Raw genomic sequence first — 14,945 nt, 5'->3', positions numbered from 1 at the left:
TTGAGGTCCAGGCATCTTTGTCTATGTCTTATTTAGTTTTGTCTCCTTCAGGTTATACCTGGCCTTTAATGGATAGTGTATTGTAAATATTTAGAATGTTTTCCTGAAATGTTGAATTAATTTGGTTAGATTAACTAGTTATTTTGGTGCTTAATTATGTTGAATTACTTTTCTTTCTTTCTTTTTTTCTTTGTTACAAGGGATGGCTAGAGAAAAGGGGGTAGAGAGATATCTGGACATGGAGATATGAAAAGAACATATCAATAAAAACTTTTAAAGTAAAAAACAAGAGAATAATTCCCCCCCCCCATCAGAGAGGGAATTATGTTCAGTGACCAATCTTGAAAACAAAACATTCCTTTGATTTAAAAAAAAAAATCTGCTTCTTTCACTGATAAAAAGAATTAAGAGGTTGAGAACAATTAGGCATACAAAATTCCTCACTTTCATTTGGGGTTTTAATTGCTCTCTGGAGAACATTATTAATTATTTAAAGGACCACTTGAGTAATTAATTATCCTTCACTGTTCACTTTGAATGCATACTTTTAAAACTTAGCTCCATTAACTAATTTACCTCTCAATTGGATTCTTAATTCTGCTGAATAAGCAGTTAAAAACAGATGGTCCCTGTCATGATGCCCTTTGGTTTTATTCTTTTTTTCTTTTCTTCCTGAAAAAAGCACCCTGAAAGCACCTGTCTTCCACAACACAGTGTATTCCATTTAGTTTTGAAGTCTATAGCAGGGAATAATTGTTGTCCTAGACAGAGCTGGCCATAGCCAAAACTGAGAATAAGCATCGATCCATTTCTTATTTCCTCCCTTTTAAAAAATCACTTCCCTTAATCCAAAGTCTTTCGAAGATGGCCAATTTGCCCTCTCCCTGCCAATGAAGTAAAAAAATCTAACTAGCTAATTTATACTAAAGTGTTAGCAACTCAATGTGATATTCCTCCTAAGGCTATTTGCTTTTTTAGAAAAAAAGGGAGTCATAAAGATGGGAAAGTTTAATAAAGGGATAATTAATGGAAGAATTTCAAGGACTGGGATCCCTTAAAAGAGAGATACTTGAAGAGGAGGAGGAAGGAAGAGAGGGAGGAGGGAAAGAAGGAGAAAAAGGAGGAGGAAGGGGAGGAAAAAGAAGTAAGGGGAGGGAGGAGAAAAGGGGAGTAGAGGAGGAGAAGGAGGAGATCTAATATTTTTCAAATTGCCCTTGGTGGATGACCTATTATCCTACAATGGAAAGAGCATGGAGCATTTACAATGGAGGAAAAATGGGGAGGTCATTGTTGGAATTTCACTCTCATCTGAATTGGTTCAAAGAGGGAAAATGTACACACACACACACACACACACACTCAGTTGAATATGGAAATCTACCTTATTCAGTAGGGAAATAGGTGGCTAAGGGTATAAGAAAAGGGGTAAGAGAGTTAAAAAATGGGATGGCACTCCCTCCAAAAAGGAGTCAATGGTCACAAGCAAAAGAGACGTTTGAGGATTTGAGGAGGGAGAGGGAAAGAGAGGGAGGGAGAGAGACAGAGACAGAGACAGAAATAGAAAGAAAAGCAGAAACAGAGAGAGAGAGAGAGAGAGAGAGAGAGAGAGAGAGAGAGAGAGAGAGAGAGAGAGAGAGAATATGAGAATAAATAAAAGAAAACAGGATGGAGGAAAATGTACACTTAATAATCATAGCTATGAATATGAATGGGATGAATTCACTCACAAAAAGAAGCAAATAGGATGGATTAAAAACCAGTGTCCAAAGAATATATTGTTTGAAAGAAAAACACTTGAAACAGACACAGAAAGTTAAAATCAAAGGCTGAAGCAGAATGTATTTTGCTTCAGACGAAGTAAAAAAAAGGCAGTGGTATCAAACAGTACTTTACAGAAATCAAAAACAAAAATAGACCTAATTAAAAGAGATAATTAAGGAAACTACATCTTGTTAAAAGATCGCATAGATAATGAAGTAATATAAGTACTAAATAAATATACACCAATTGGCATAGCATCCAAATTCTTAAAGGAAAAATTACAGCTGTAGGAGTTATAGGAGTAAAAATATTCTTCTGGGGAAACCTTAACTTTCCCTTCCCAGAACAAGATATATCTAAACATAGAATAAACAAGAAAGAAGTTAAAGAGTTGAATAGAAGATTTAGATTTGATATATTTCTAGAGGAAATTGAATGGGAATAGAAAGGCATATATCTTTTTCACTGCTCTATACAGCATCTTCATAAAAATTAATCATGTACTGAAGCATAAAAATCTTATAAACATGTAGAAAAACAAATATTAAATGCAAACTTTTCAGATCAAATATTTTTAAAAATTGCATTCAATAGAGGAATGTGGAAGCATAGATTAAAAATTTACTAGAAACTAAATACCTAATCCTAAAGAATGAGTCAAATAATAGATCAAAAAATAATCAATAATTACATTAAAGATAATGACAACAAAGAAACAGCATGTCAAAATCTGTGGCATGCAGTTTAGCAGTACTAAGTACTTAGTTCTTAAGGAAAATTTTATATCTCTAAATGCATATATCAATAAAAGATAGAAAAGCAGTTTAATAAAATGATAATGCAATTTTAAAAACCTTTAAAAACCCAAATTAAAAATTCCCAATTAAATATCAAAATGAAAATTCTGATAATCAAAGAAGAGATTAATAAAATTGAAAGAAAAAAACCAGTACAGGGAAAAGTACCATAAAGCAGATAAATCATTTGCTAATTTTATTTTTTTAATGAAGAAAATCAAATTACTAGCAGGAAAAATAAAAAGGGTGAATGCACCACCATTGAAGATGAAATTAAAGCAATTATTAGGAGTTAATATGCCCAATTATATACCAGTTAAACTGACAATCTAAGTAAAATGGATGAATGTTAATAAAAATATAAATTGCCCAGGTTAACAGAATAAAAAATAGCATACTTAAATAACCCTACCTTAGAAGAAAAAAAATTGAACAAACCATAAATGAGCTCTCTAAGAAAAAAATTCCCAGGACCAAATGAATTCACAAGTGAAATCTACCAACATTTAAAGAACTATTACTCTCAATGTTATATAAACTCTTTGAAGAAATAGGCAAATAAGGGTTCCTACCAAGTTGGTTTTATGATGCAAATATTTTATTGGTACTTAAACCCAGGAGAGCAAAAACAGAGAAAGAAAATTATAGGCCACTTTCCATAATGAATATTGATGCAAATTTTTAAAAATAAAATGCTACTAAGGAGATTATAGCAATGTATTACAAAGATGATACATTGTGACCAGGTAGGATTTCTATCAGGAATGGAAGTTTTGTTCAATGTTTAAGAAAGCTGTCAATATAATTGACCACATCAAACAAAAATAAGAAAAAATTGTATGTTTATCACAATAGATACAGAAAAAACTTTTAACAAAATTTAACATTCATTCCTATCGAAAGCAAAAGAATAGTTTTTTTCTCTTAAAATTATAAGCATTATATATCTAAAATCAAGAGGAAGCATTATTTGTAATGGGGATAAGCAAGAAGTCTTCCCGATAAAATCAGGGATGAAGCAAGCCTGTCCATTAACCCCATTATTCAATATAGTACCAGAAATAATAGCTACATCAATAAGACAAAAAAGAAATTGAAGAAATCAGAATAGTAATTAAGAAATAAAATTATAATTCTTTACAGAAAATACAATTATGTATTTGGAGAACCCTAGAGTATTAACTTAAAAATTAGTTGAAAGAATTAACAACTTAAGCAAAATTTTAGGATATAAATAAGCCAATATATTGCATCAGTATTTTTAATACTATAAACAAAACCCAGTAGAAAGAAATAGAAAGAGAAATTCTATTTAAGATAATGACATAAAATACTTACTTGGGAGGCTATTTGATAAAACAAACCCAAGGACTATATAAATACAATTACAAAACATTCTTTAACCAAATACAGATTTAAACAATTAGAAAATATTAATTGCTCATGGGTAAGCTAAGCCAATATATTAAAAATGACAATTCTACCTAAATTCATTTATATTTTTGTGTTATATTAATCAAACTTCCAAATAATTATTTGAGAGTTAGAAAAAATAACACATTTCCACTAGAAAAATCAATGGAATCAATGAAAAAAAAGTGAAGTTGTCCTGATTTAAAACTATATTACAAAGTAGTAATTATTAAAACTATCTGGTATTGGTTAAGAAACAGATTGGTAGGTCAGTGAATATATAAAATACATAATACACAGTTATAAATGATCATAGCAATCTACTATTTGATAAACTCAAAGATCCAAGCTTTGAGGGCAAGAATTTGTTATTTGACAAAAATTTCTGGGAAAACTGAAAAATAGTTAGGCACAGATGGATATTTTATACCATGTACCCAAATAAAGATGAAATGGATAAATTATTTATTTATTTAGATTGATATAAAAAGTAAATTTGGGGATAGATGAGAATAATGTGCCACATATGTATGGAAGAGAAGAGTTCATCACCAAACAAATGACAAATAGGATCATGTGAAGTAAAATGCATAACTTTGATAACATGAAATTAAAAAGGAGGGATGTAATTGTATTTATATGTTTATCATTTGTATTTATATTGTCCTTGAGTTTGTGTTACCAAATAGACTTCCAAGTATTTTATGCCATTATCTTAAAATGGAATTTCTCTTTCTGTCTCATTCTGCTGGATTTTATTTGAACTATATAAAAATGCTGATGATATATATCGGCTTATTTATATCCTACAATTTTGCTAAAGTTGTTATTTGTTTCAACTAATTTTTAAGTTGATACTCTAGGGTTCTCCAAATATGTCATTGTATTATCTATCTGCAAAGAATTATAGTTTTGTTTTTTCATGGCCTATTCTGATCTTTTTGAAAGAAAGGGGGAAATTGAAACTTTGACAGCAAATTTCTCTGATAAAGGTCTCATTTTTGAAATATATAGGGAACTAAGTCAATTTTATAAAAATAAAACCCATTCCTTGAATGATAAATTGTTAAAAAAAATATGAATAGACAATTTTCAGAAGAAGAAACCAAAGCTACAATAATCACATGAAAAAGATTTCTAAATTATTATTTATTGGAGAAATGTCCATTACAACTATTCTCAGTTACCATGCCCAACCATCAGCCTAGCTAACATGACAGAAAAGGAAAATGACAAATGCTCATGAAAATGTTGAAAAATTGGAACATTGTTGGTGGAGTTGTGAACTAGTCCAATCATTCTGAAGAACAATTTGGAATTATGTTAAAAGGACTATAACCCCTTTGATCTAGCAATACATCTCCTAGTTCTGAATTGCAAAGAGATAAAAAAAAGTGAAAATGGCCTATTTGTACAAAAATATTTATAGCAGCTCTTTTTGTGTTGATAAACAATTGGAAATTGAGGGAATGCCCATCAATGGGGAATGGCTGAGCAAGTATATGATCATAATGGAATACTATTGTTGCTATAAGAAATGATAAACAGGATGATTTCAGAAAAAAAAAAAAAACAGGAAAGACTTACATGAATTGAAAGCAAGTGAAGTGAGCAGAACCAGGAGAACATTGTACAGAGTAACAACAATATTTTAATGATGATCAACTGAAATACTAAACTACTGTGATCAGGACAATGATTCAGGACAATTCTGAATGATATATAAAGAAAAAAAGCTATCCACCACCAGAGAGAAAACTCTTGAATTTTGAATATACCCTGAAGTTATATTTTTTTCATTTCCTGTATTTTTCTCGCTTTTTTGGTGACATGCTAATATGGAAATACATTTTACATGATTTCATATGTATAATTGACCTGATATTATTTACCTTCTCTGTGTGGAAGAGGGGCTACAGAAAGAAAGAGAAATTAGAACTCTAAATTAAAAAAAAGAATGTTAAAAATAAATTAATTAAAACTAAGTAATTAATTAAAACAAAATCAATTAATTTAAACAATTAAAAACAATCATAGCAATAGCTAGTATTTATAGAGTGTTTTACGATTTGGAGCTAGTTGAGCAGCTAGAATACTGGGCTTGGAGTAAAAAAGATTCATCTTCCTGAGTTCAAGTCCAGCCTCAGATACTTACTACCTCGAAGTATTAGTAATAGTAGTAGTAGTAGCAGTAGCAGCAGCAGCAGCAGTAGTAGTAGTAGTAGGAATAATAGTAGTAGTAGTAGTAGAGGTGGTAGCACTAGACTACCTTGGACAAGTCACTTAACCCCATTTGCCTCAGTTTCTTCATCTGTAAAATGCACTGAACATAGAAATGGCAAACCACTCTAGCATCTTTACCAGATATTAGAAAACCCCAAAAGGTGAGACAAAGAATCACATCATTAAAATGACTGAACAACAAAAACAAGTTTTGCAAAGCACTTAAAAATAATATCTTATTTTATACTCTCAACAATCCTGAGAAATAGGTGCTATTATTTCCCCCCATTTTACATATGAGGAAACTGAAGCAAACAGAAGTTAAGTCTAGCAAGTGTCTGGGGTTGGATTTGAACTCCTGTCTTGCTGTTCTTATGCTTACTACACCACCTATCTACAATGATTTGCAAGAGCTATATAAGTTTCAGTTATTTCTATTTTTGTTAGTTCATGAAAATACAATATTCATTCATTCATTCTATTCATTCATCCATTGTTGTACAGTATTGTACTATGGATGAAGAATTAGGAAGATCTGAGTGAAAATTCTGCCTCTGGTTAGCTAAGCTCACAATAGGCAAGTCACTCAACCTCAGTTATCTCATGTGTAAAATGGGGAAGCTTATAAAACCTACTTCACAGGGCTGTTGGGAGAGTCAATTGAGATTTAGTATGTAAAGCACTTTTAAAACTTTATGCTAAATAAATGCCAGTCCTTGCTATTACTATTATTACAAACACTATGCTAAATCCTAGACTATGGATTAACTGATTTAATAATACAACTTGAACTGATTTCAGCTTCTCCAATTTACACTTTAAAAAAAAGATATCTGCTATTTCTCATTATTCCTTTCTGATTCAGCCTTGCAGCGGAGTAGATGGATTTAGAGAATGTGAAGTATATTTGTTTTGGTTAGGTTGGGGGTGATGGAGGGAATGGAGAAGGGGAATGGGATTATCATAGAGAATAGTACTTCCATTAGTCTAAGTGATCAAAAGCCATTAGAAAAATTATAGCTCCATCTGACAGCAGGTGGGAGCAGAGTGATCCCCCCCCCATAAAAATCCTCCTCTTTCTTTTTTCTTTATTTTACTTTTTATTTAATGTCTCCCTGCCCCAGCTTGATACCAGTTAGTAATCATCCTCTGCTATCACAATTTTGGGGAAAGGAGCAGGAAATTAAAGAGCAAAAAGAGAAAAATTACCACAAGTGCTGATTATTCTTTTATTTCTTTATTGTATCCTAAATTTTTGAGGAAATTGATTCTACTAGATAAGAATTGCCACATAAGTAGGCAAAATAGATGATCACTCATTAAGTGTGAGTTGAAAGGTTCTTAGGAGTGCTCCTGCTCTCAAATATTTCTTGATGCTTGTCACAGTGTTAAAAATTCCATCATTTAATTTATAACTTTAATATAATTAATAAAAGTAATAGTTAACATTTATATAGTGCTTTAAAGTTTGCAAAATAGAATCATCTTCAAATGTGCATACCTCTGTGAAGAGTAGTACTTTTGGTAAATATTCTAGCTTTTATTAACGTAGGAGGAAAGAACACTGTTGGCATTGGAAGATAATTAAGTATGGGCTTCAACACTTACTAGCTGAGCAATTTTGGCAGATCACTTAATTTCTCTATCTCTCAGATGCTTTCTCTGTAAAATGGGAATAATAACAGCAACCATTTCAAAGAATTGTTGTGAGAAATGTGCTTTGCCAATCTTAAAACATTATATAAGCTTGTTGATATCATTATTCCCTCTGGAAGTGAAATGGAAAAATGCCACTGGGGATACTCAAAAACTAGCTGGGAGGCCATTTATTAGGAATATTGTAGAAGGAATTATGCATGGTTAGGGGATTGGACTCAATGACCTTGAAAATCCCTTCCAATTCTGAAATTCTATGTACTCCCATAATCCAATAATTCACGATTACCCAAACATACCTTTGGTATTCAGAGAGCTTGTACACACACAGACACACACACACACACACACACACACACACACACACACCTCTTCTCTTGCCTAATTGAACTCTTTATTGTTCAGTCATGTCCAACTCTTCATGAACCTATAGGGTTTTCTTGGAAAAGATACTGGAGTGGTTTAGCCATTTCTTTCTCCAATCTTATGTAGGCAGGAGAATGTGAAGTCTTGCCCAGAGTAACACTATCTAGAAAGCTGTTTCAGATCTGAGGTCAGATTTAAATTCTGGTCTTTCTAACTCCAGGCCCAGTGCTCTATCCATTAGGCCATATTGCTGCCTATTTGAACTCTGTTTTCCCATTAAGTCCCAGCTTTCTTTTCAAAGTTTAACAAAGTCCACTGTAATTCTATCTTTTCTGGACTGCTATACCAATTACTACCTGTACCAATCACTTAGCACTGATTATATCTATCTTACTTAAAGTTTCTAGTGTGCCTATGTCCTCATTCCAACAAGATTGCCAATTCTTTGAGGAATGGGGCAGGTTTTAAATTAGGATTCTATTTTGTCCCCCTTTCTTTCACTCTCTACTAATACCTTATTTGAATTTATTGTTTCGTCATTTTCAGGACCCATTTGGGTTTTTTCTTGCCAAAGACTGGTTTGTCATTTCCTTCTCCAACTTATTTTACAGATGAAGAGACTGAGACAAACAGAATTAAGTGATTTGTCCTGGGTCACATGGCAATAAGTGTCTGAGGCCATGTTTGAACTCAGATCTTCCTCATTCTAATCTACTGAATCATATAGCTGTCCCAAATAGATCTCTATAAACTGTTACAGTGAAGGTAAGGATGAGGACAAAAGCCTATAGGAATAGGAAACATGATAGATACCTAGAGCTGACTTAAGAGGATACCATGGGGGGAAAAAGTGGATTTTGAAAGGAAGGGACCATAGGGATGACCCATTCCTTGAGCTTTAAACTTTGCAAAGAGTTTTACAAATTATCTCATTTGATCCTCAAGTAAGTGATATTATTGTCCCCATTTTACAGATGAGGACATTGAGGCAGTAAGAGATTAAGTGATGTGCAGGGATACACAACTAGTAAGCATGTGAGGAAGGATTCCCATTTCTGTCTTCCTGACTGCAAGATCAGCCTTTTATCTACTCTGACACCTAGATAGCTGTCTAGCTAAAAATTCAGATCTGAGAAGCATCAGAGTCCCCCAGATTACTAGATGATCACTGAAGAAGCAACTTGCTTAGTGGCTTGAAAGGAAAAACTATTGCTTCTGAAGCTCCTTCAAGTGTGGAGGAGATGAGGCCCTGGGAAAAGCAAGTTCAGTACTCAAACTGATTGGGCTGCAGTGAAACGTTTCTTCAGCACCCCCCAGAGTGAAGTGCATCTCGCATAACGGTTAAGACAAGAAGGTGTTTATGAGCTCTTAAGTCTCCATCACTTTAGAGATCACTACTGAAAATTAAGGCAGCAATATCAGTGTCACCCAAGGGGATACAAGAAGCAGCTGTTTGGGAACAGTAACTGCGCCATTTAGTGATGATTTATAACTCAAGGCAAAGTGAATTCAATAGAGAATGGCAGAATGGGGGCTGCAAACACCAAATGAAATAGTAAGGTGGATGTTGCAAGAATTGCTTTTCTTTTTTTTTTCCTCCTTCATTCCTCTCCTTTTTTGTTTTTTTTCAGGTTTTTTGGAAGGAAAACACAGTGTGTACTAACTCTGAAGATGCTGTCCAAGCTTGAGGTTTTGGAGGAAGGAAATTAAGAAGTGTCTATTGCCCAGTTTTCAAATAGCATCTTCTCTTCTCCTGTGACCTTTGTTCTATGAGCTGTAAAACTTGCTAGTTTGGATTTATTAGCTTTGCAAAGTGAGCATGACATCTAAAACATCAAGGTTATAACTATCAGGGATTTTGTGGGATTTTTTTAAGGTACAGAAAATCCTTCTGTCCACATTTGTCAAATGAGAAAGCATTCTCCATCTTGTCCTCATTCCTACTGGAAAAAAGAAAGAAAGAAGAGGGAAGGAGGAGAGTTTGAAGTGAGAACTTATTAATCCATAGAATTTACTTATTTGAGTCCTTTAATAGTGTCAGCATTTCTTCCACTAATACACAAAAATGTCTAATTTTTTAGTAGATGGTCTCCATGAGTTAGTTGCTAAACCATAAATCAAAACAAAATCATCATTGCCTTACTGCCAATTATCCAAGTTTCTCTGGGTTCAACTATTCATGATCACTCACAAGTGCTCCCCAAAGATACTCTGGTCTTCTAGATCTACCAAAGATCCCCATCCCTTAATACAGCCTCAGATAATCCCCATATTGGGAAGGTCATCTCTCCCACAACAATGAGGCATTTAGAGCAGAATATCACTGAATAAAGTAATACAAGGTTATTCACTAAAAGAGATTCTTTCTCTCTCCCCATGGATCCCCTATTTTCTGGTTAAGGATGTTCCTTCATTTTGTCTTTGTTCTCTCTTATCTAGGACATGTCTGGGGAACCTGCCTCTGTCCCAGATATTTAAATTCCTTTGGTACAGATTCAGTGTGGAAGAATTGGATGGTTAAAATGATAGCACTGGAGGCATGGGGCCAATAAACTAAAGAGAGTCATCCAGGGGCTAAGGGGGTTCTTGGAGTAAAACTTTGGAGTTTTTACTCTCTGCCTAAGCAGGATGAGGCAACTACAAATGAGGGATGCCTAACTGTTTCCCAGGTGTTCAGTGTAAAAGTATAAACCATTTAAAGAGACAATTTAAATTACTGAGAGGAAGGATTCTTTCATTCATTATATGTGTATCCTCCACACCAAGCATGGTGTCTAGTACATAGTAGATGCTTAATAAATGCTTGTTTCTTGATTAAATTAAAATTGATAAAATTAAATTGATTTTTTTAATTCCAGAAAATCAGTTTGAAACCCCCGCTTAGAAGTCATCTAGTTTACTTAATCTTGTAATAGGAAGCCCTTCCCCAACAGGTGATCACTCAGCCTCTACCTAAAGACCTTTACTAAAGGGAAGCCTAGTGGTGTTCTGGACCCAATTTATATATTCCCAGTATTACAAATGAGCACTTGATCTATTCTTTTGTTGATTTTCTAAACTTAAGAAAGTGGTAGAGAAAGTGTTAATGATGCAAATTGAGTTTTGCAAGTATCAAACTTAAACATTTATTGACTGTTAAACAGCTATTAGCACACCCGAAGGTAACTGACCAACTTCTGAAGTAGCTTAAAGGTAGCTCTAACTGAATCAACCTATTAATCAATAAAATTTTATTAAGTGCCAACTATGTGCCAGGTACTATGCTAAGTGATGGAGATACAAAAAGAGGCAAAAGATAGCCCCTGTCTTCAAGGAGGTTACAATCTAATGGAGGGAAACAACACACAAACAAATATGTGCAAACAAGTATGTCTGGGCAATTCAGAGATAATTAACAAAGGAAAGGGACTGTAATTAAGAGGTGTTAAGAAGCCAGGCATAGGGAGTAGTGGTGGGAGTCAGAGGCAATGCTGGGAGCTGAGAGATGGAATCTTGTTAGATATCCAGACCAATGTCCTTGGATCAAAGAGAGAAGAGTAAGGTGTAAGAAGATTGGAAAGATTGGAGAGTTTATGGGATTTGGGGTGCCGATCAGAAGATTTTATTGAGTAAGGAGGTGACAAGATCAAACAAGCCCTTTATAAGAATCACTTTTTTGGCTGTTTGGAAGTTTTACTTTATATGGTGCCTAAGTTATCTCTTTTCATTGCCCACTTCCTCTTTTAGCTTCTGACCTATAGGACCAAGCAGAAAAATTGTTTTTTTCTAAATTGTTTCCTAAAGGGCAATCTTTCAAATACTTGAAGAGAATTATCGTGTCCCTTACTAAGTCTTCTCATCTCCCGTCCAAACTTTCCCAGTTGATTTAACTAATTTTCTAAGCCACAGACTTCAGGTACCACCCCATCTTGGCTGCTCTACTAAGGATGCACTTTAACTTCTCAATGTCCTTCTCATAATGTGATGTCCAGAATTGAATACAATGCCCTAAATGATTAGGGCAAAATAACAAAGGGGTTATCACTTCTCAAATTCTCAATGAGAACCTCTATTTTACACAAGATTTTCAAGGGATTTTAAAATATGTTCAAAAAAATAAAATAAAATATATGTTCAGGGTTTTTACACACTGGATCTTCAATGTTCTCTTGAAACTTGAAAATATCGTGAGGGAAAACAAGTGATTTTTTTCAAGTGCATTCCAGTTCTACAATCATAGAGGGATCTTCAAGGTTATTATTTCGTGGATGAAGAAGCAAAGCTGCATAGAGGTTTAACTGACTTAGTCAATTGACTGATCTGAGGTCATACAAATAGTAAAGTGAAGAACTGGTATTTGACTAAACTCCTATAACTCCAAAAGCAGTTGACATTGCTTCTCTCTTGTCAATCTAAGTATTTATATATATATGTGTGTGTATATATATATATATATATATATATGTGTGTGTATATATATATAACATATATATACACATATTAATATACACACATATATAAATATATATAATCTTTAAAAAATAAATATACAAATACATTATATAATATATAGTATAAATATAATATATGGTATATACTTATATATACTATATATAATAAATATATATAAATAGATTATATATAAATATATATATATATATCTCTTTAAATTTTGCAACTTTTTTCTGGAAAGTAAAGCTGATATCTTTGGAGTGATTGTTAATCTCATTAAGGAATGCTGAGCACAATGTTAGTACATCTGATGCATTAATCAATATGACATTCACAAATAGAAGAATCTGAAGAAGTTCACCGTTTATAAGAGATACCTCTTTCCTTTGGACCATATGTAGATAGTAAATAATGGATACTATCTTTCATTATGGTAGAGAATATCTTTGGTGAACATACATCTCCCTTTTTTTACGACTTTTCTGTTATGAGCAGTCACAAAACAGTTATCATTGTAGTTGCATTTGTCAAGGAATCTTATATGATCTTATCAAAAATATCATATGAGATTTCTTGCTGGAAGGCAGTCTTCCTATTTGTTCTGCCATATCAAATGCTTTTTTTTGTATTTAAGAAACAATAAATAGAAAGCGATTTTATATTCTCTGTATCTTTCGATCAGTCAGTCATGTGATTGTTAAGATATGGTTTATTGTGGAGATTGATTTCAAAAAGCTTACTTGTTCCTTTCTCATATTTTCATCATGGATAGATAACTTGAATAAGCATGTAGAGATTATTCTCATAAAGATTTTTATGGCTAAAAAGTTTATTCATACTTGTTTTGATCCAACTGCTCTTCCCAACCTAATTTTCCTAAATGCCTTTTCTATGTTGTAAAATACATTTAGGATCAATCATTCAAAAAAGAATGTGCTAATAATCCACATAGGAAAGCCTAAGTGGATGAAAATTACACTTTTCCAAAGTTATAATATATATTTGTGTGTTTAGTCCATTGATTGAATAAACACAGAATCTTACCTACTATACTACTATTTAACACCATAGATCCTGAACCCTTAATTAGTTGTTTCCTATATATATATATATATATATATATATATATATATATATATATAAATCAAGCAGTCATAATGATATTATTGACTCTTAAGCATGAGTCAAAACCTATGCAATAAGGCAAAAGTCAGGATACTCATAACAATTGTCCATTAAAAGGTTAAAAACAAAAATAGTCATGGTGACTATATTTAAAGGCCAAAAATGGATCACAGCATTCACTCAAGAGAAAGGCAAGAGTTGGAATAATGCAACCAAAAAAAGAGTAATAAGGGAAGGAAGGGGAAAATACTCAAAGGGGGGAGGGAGGGATTATAAAGAGGGTAAGCATCGTGATACAAGGGGTACATAAGTTTGGGGGAAAAGAGGGTTGGGAGGCAAGAATAAGTAAAAAAGCATAATCTGGGGTTATTGGATGGCAGGAAAATGGGTTTAGTAATTCTCCGTAAATTGAATGGGATGAACTCCCCATAAAGAGGAGGCAGATAGCAGACTGGATCAAAGTCAGAACCCTCAATATTTTTTACAAAAACCAAAAGCAGGGAATACATATAGAGTAAGGTAAAAAGGCTGGAGAAAATTATTATGCTTCATGAAGTCAAAAAGCAGGGAGCCATCCTTATCTGATCAAGCAAAGCAAAATTGATCTAATTAAAAAGAAAAAGGGGAAGGAAACACATCCTGCTAAAGGGTACATAAACAACGAAGCAATATCAATATTAAAATATATACCAAGTGGTATGGCATAACCTAAAGGAGGTTAAAGAGTTGCAAGAAAATTGACAACAAAACTGTAATAGTGGGAGATCTCACCTTGCACTCAATTGACAAATCAAACCATAAAACAAAATAAGAAAAGAAATTAAAAAAGTAAATAGAATATTAGGGAAAAATTAGGTATTTGGATCTTTGGAGAAAAATTTGAATGGAGATAGAAAAAGGAATATACTTTCTTTTCTCAGCAGTTCATGGGGGAATATTAAAAAATTGACATATAAGGAAAATAAAGACCTCAAAAAAAACAAAAAAGAAAATAAACCCTTTTCAATCATGATCAATAAAAAAAATTAAAAAATTGGGAAATAAAAAAAATAATTGAACTAAAAAATTTAAAGAAAGTTGGGTAAAGGAAAAAATAAATTAATAACCCTAAATGAAATGATAGAAAAAAGGGGATGAGAAAAGGGTAAAAGAGAAATAAGAGGAAATAAAAAA

Source organism: Sarcophilus harrisii, chromosome 5 (genome assembly GCF_902635505.1).
Source record: "Sarcophilus harrisii chromosome 5, mSarHar1.11, whole genome shotgun sequence".
NCBI lineage: Eukaryota > Metazoa > Chordata > Mammalia > Dasyuromorphia > Dasyuridae > Sarcophilus > Sarcophilus harrisii.
Note: the sequence above shows the minus strand (reverse complement) of the source record.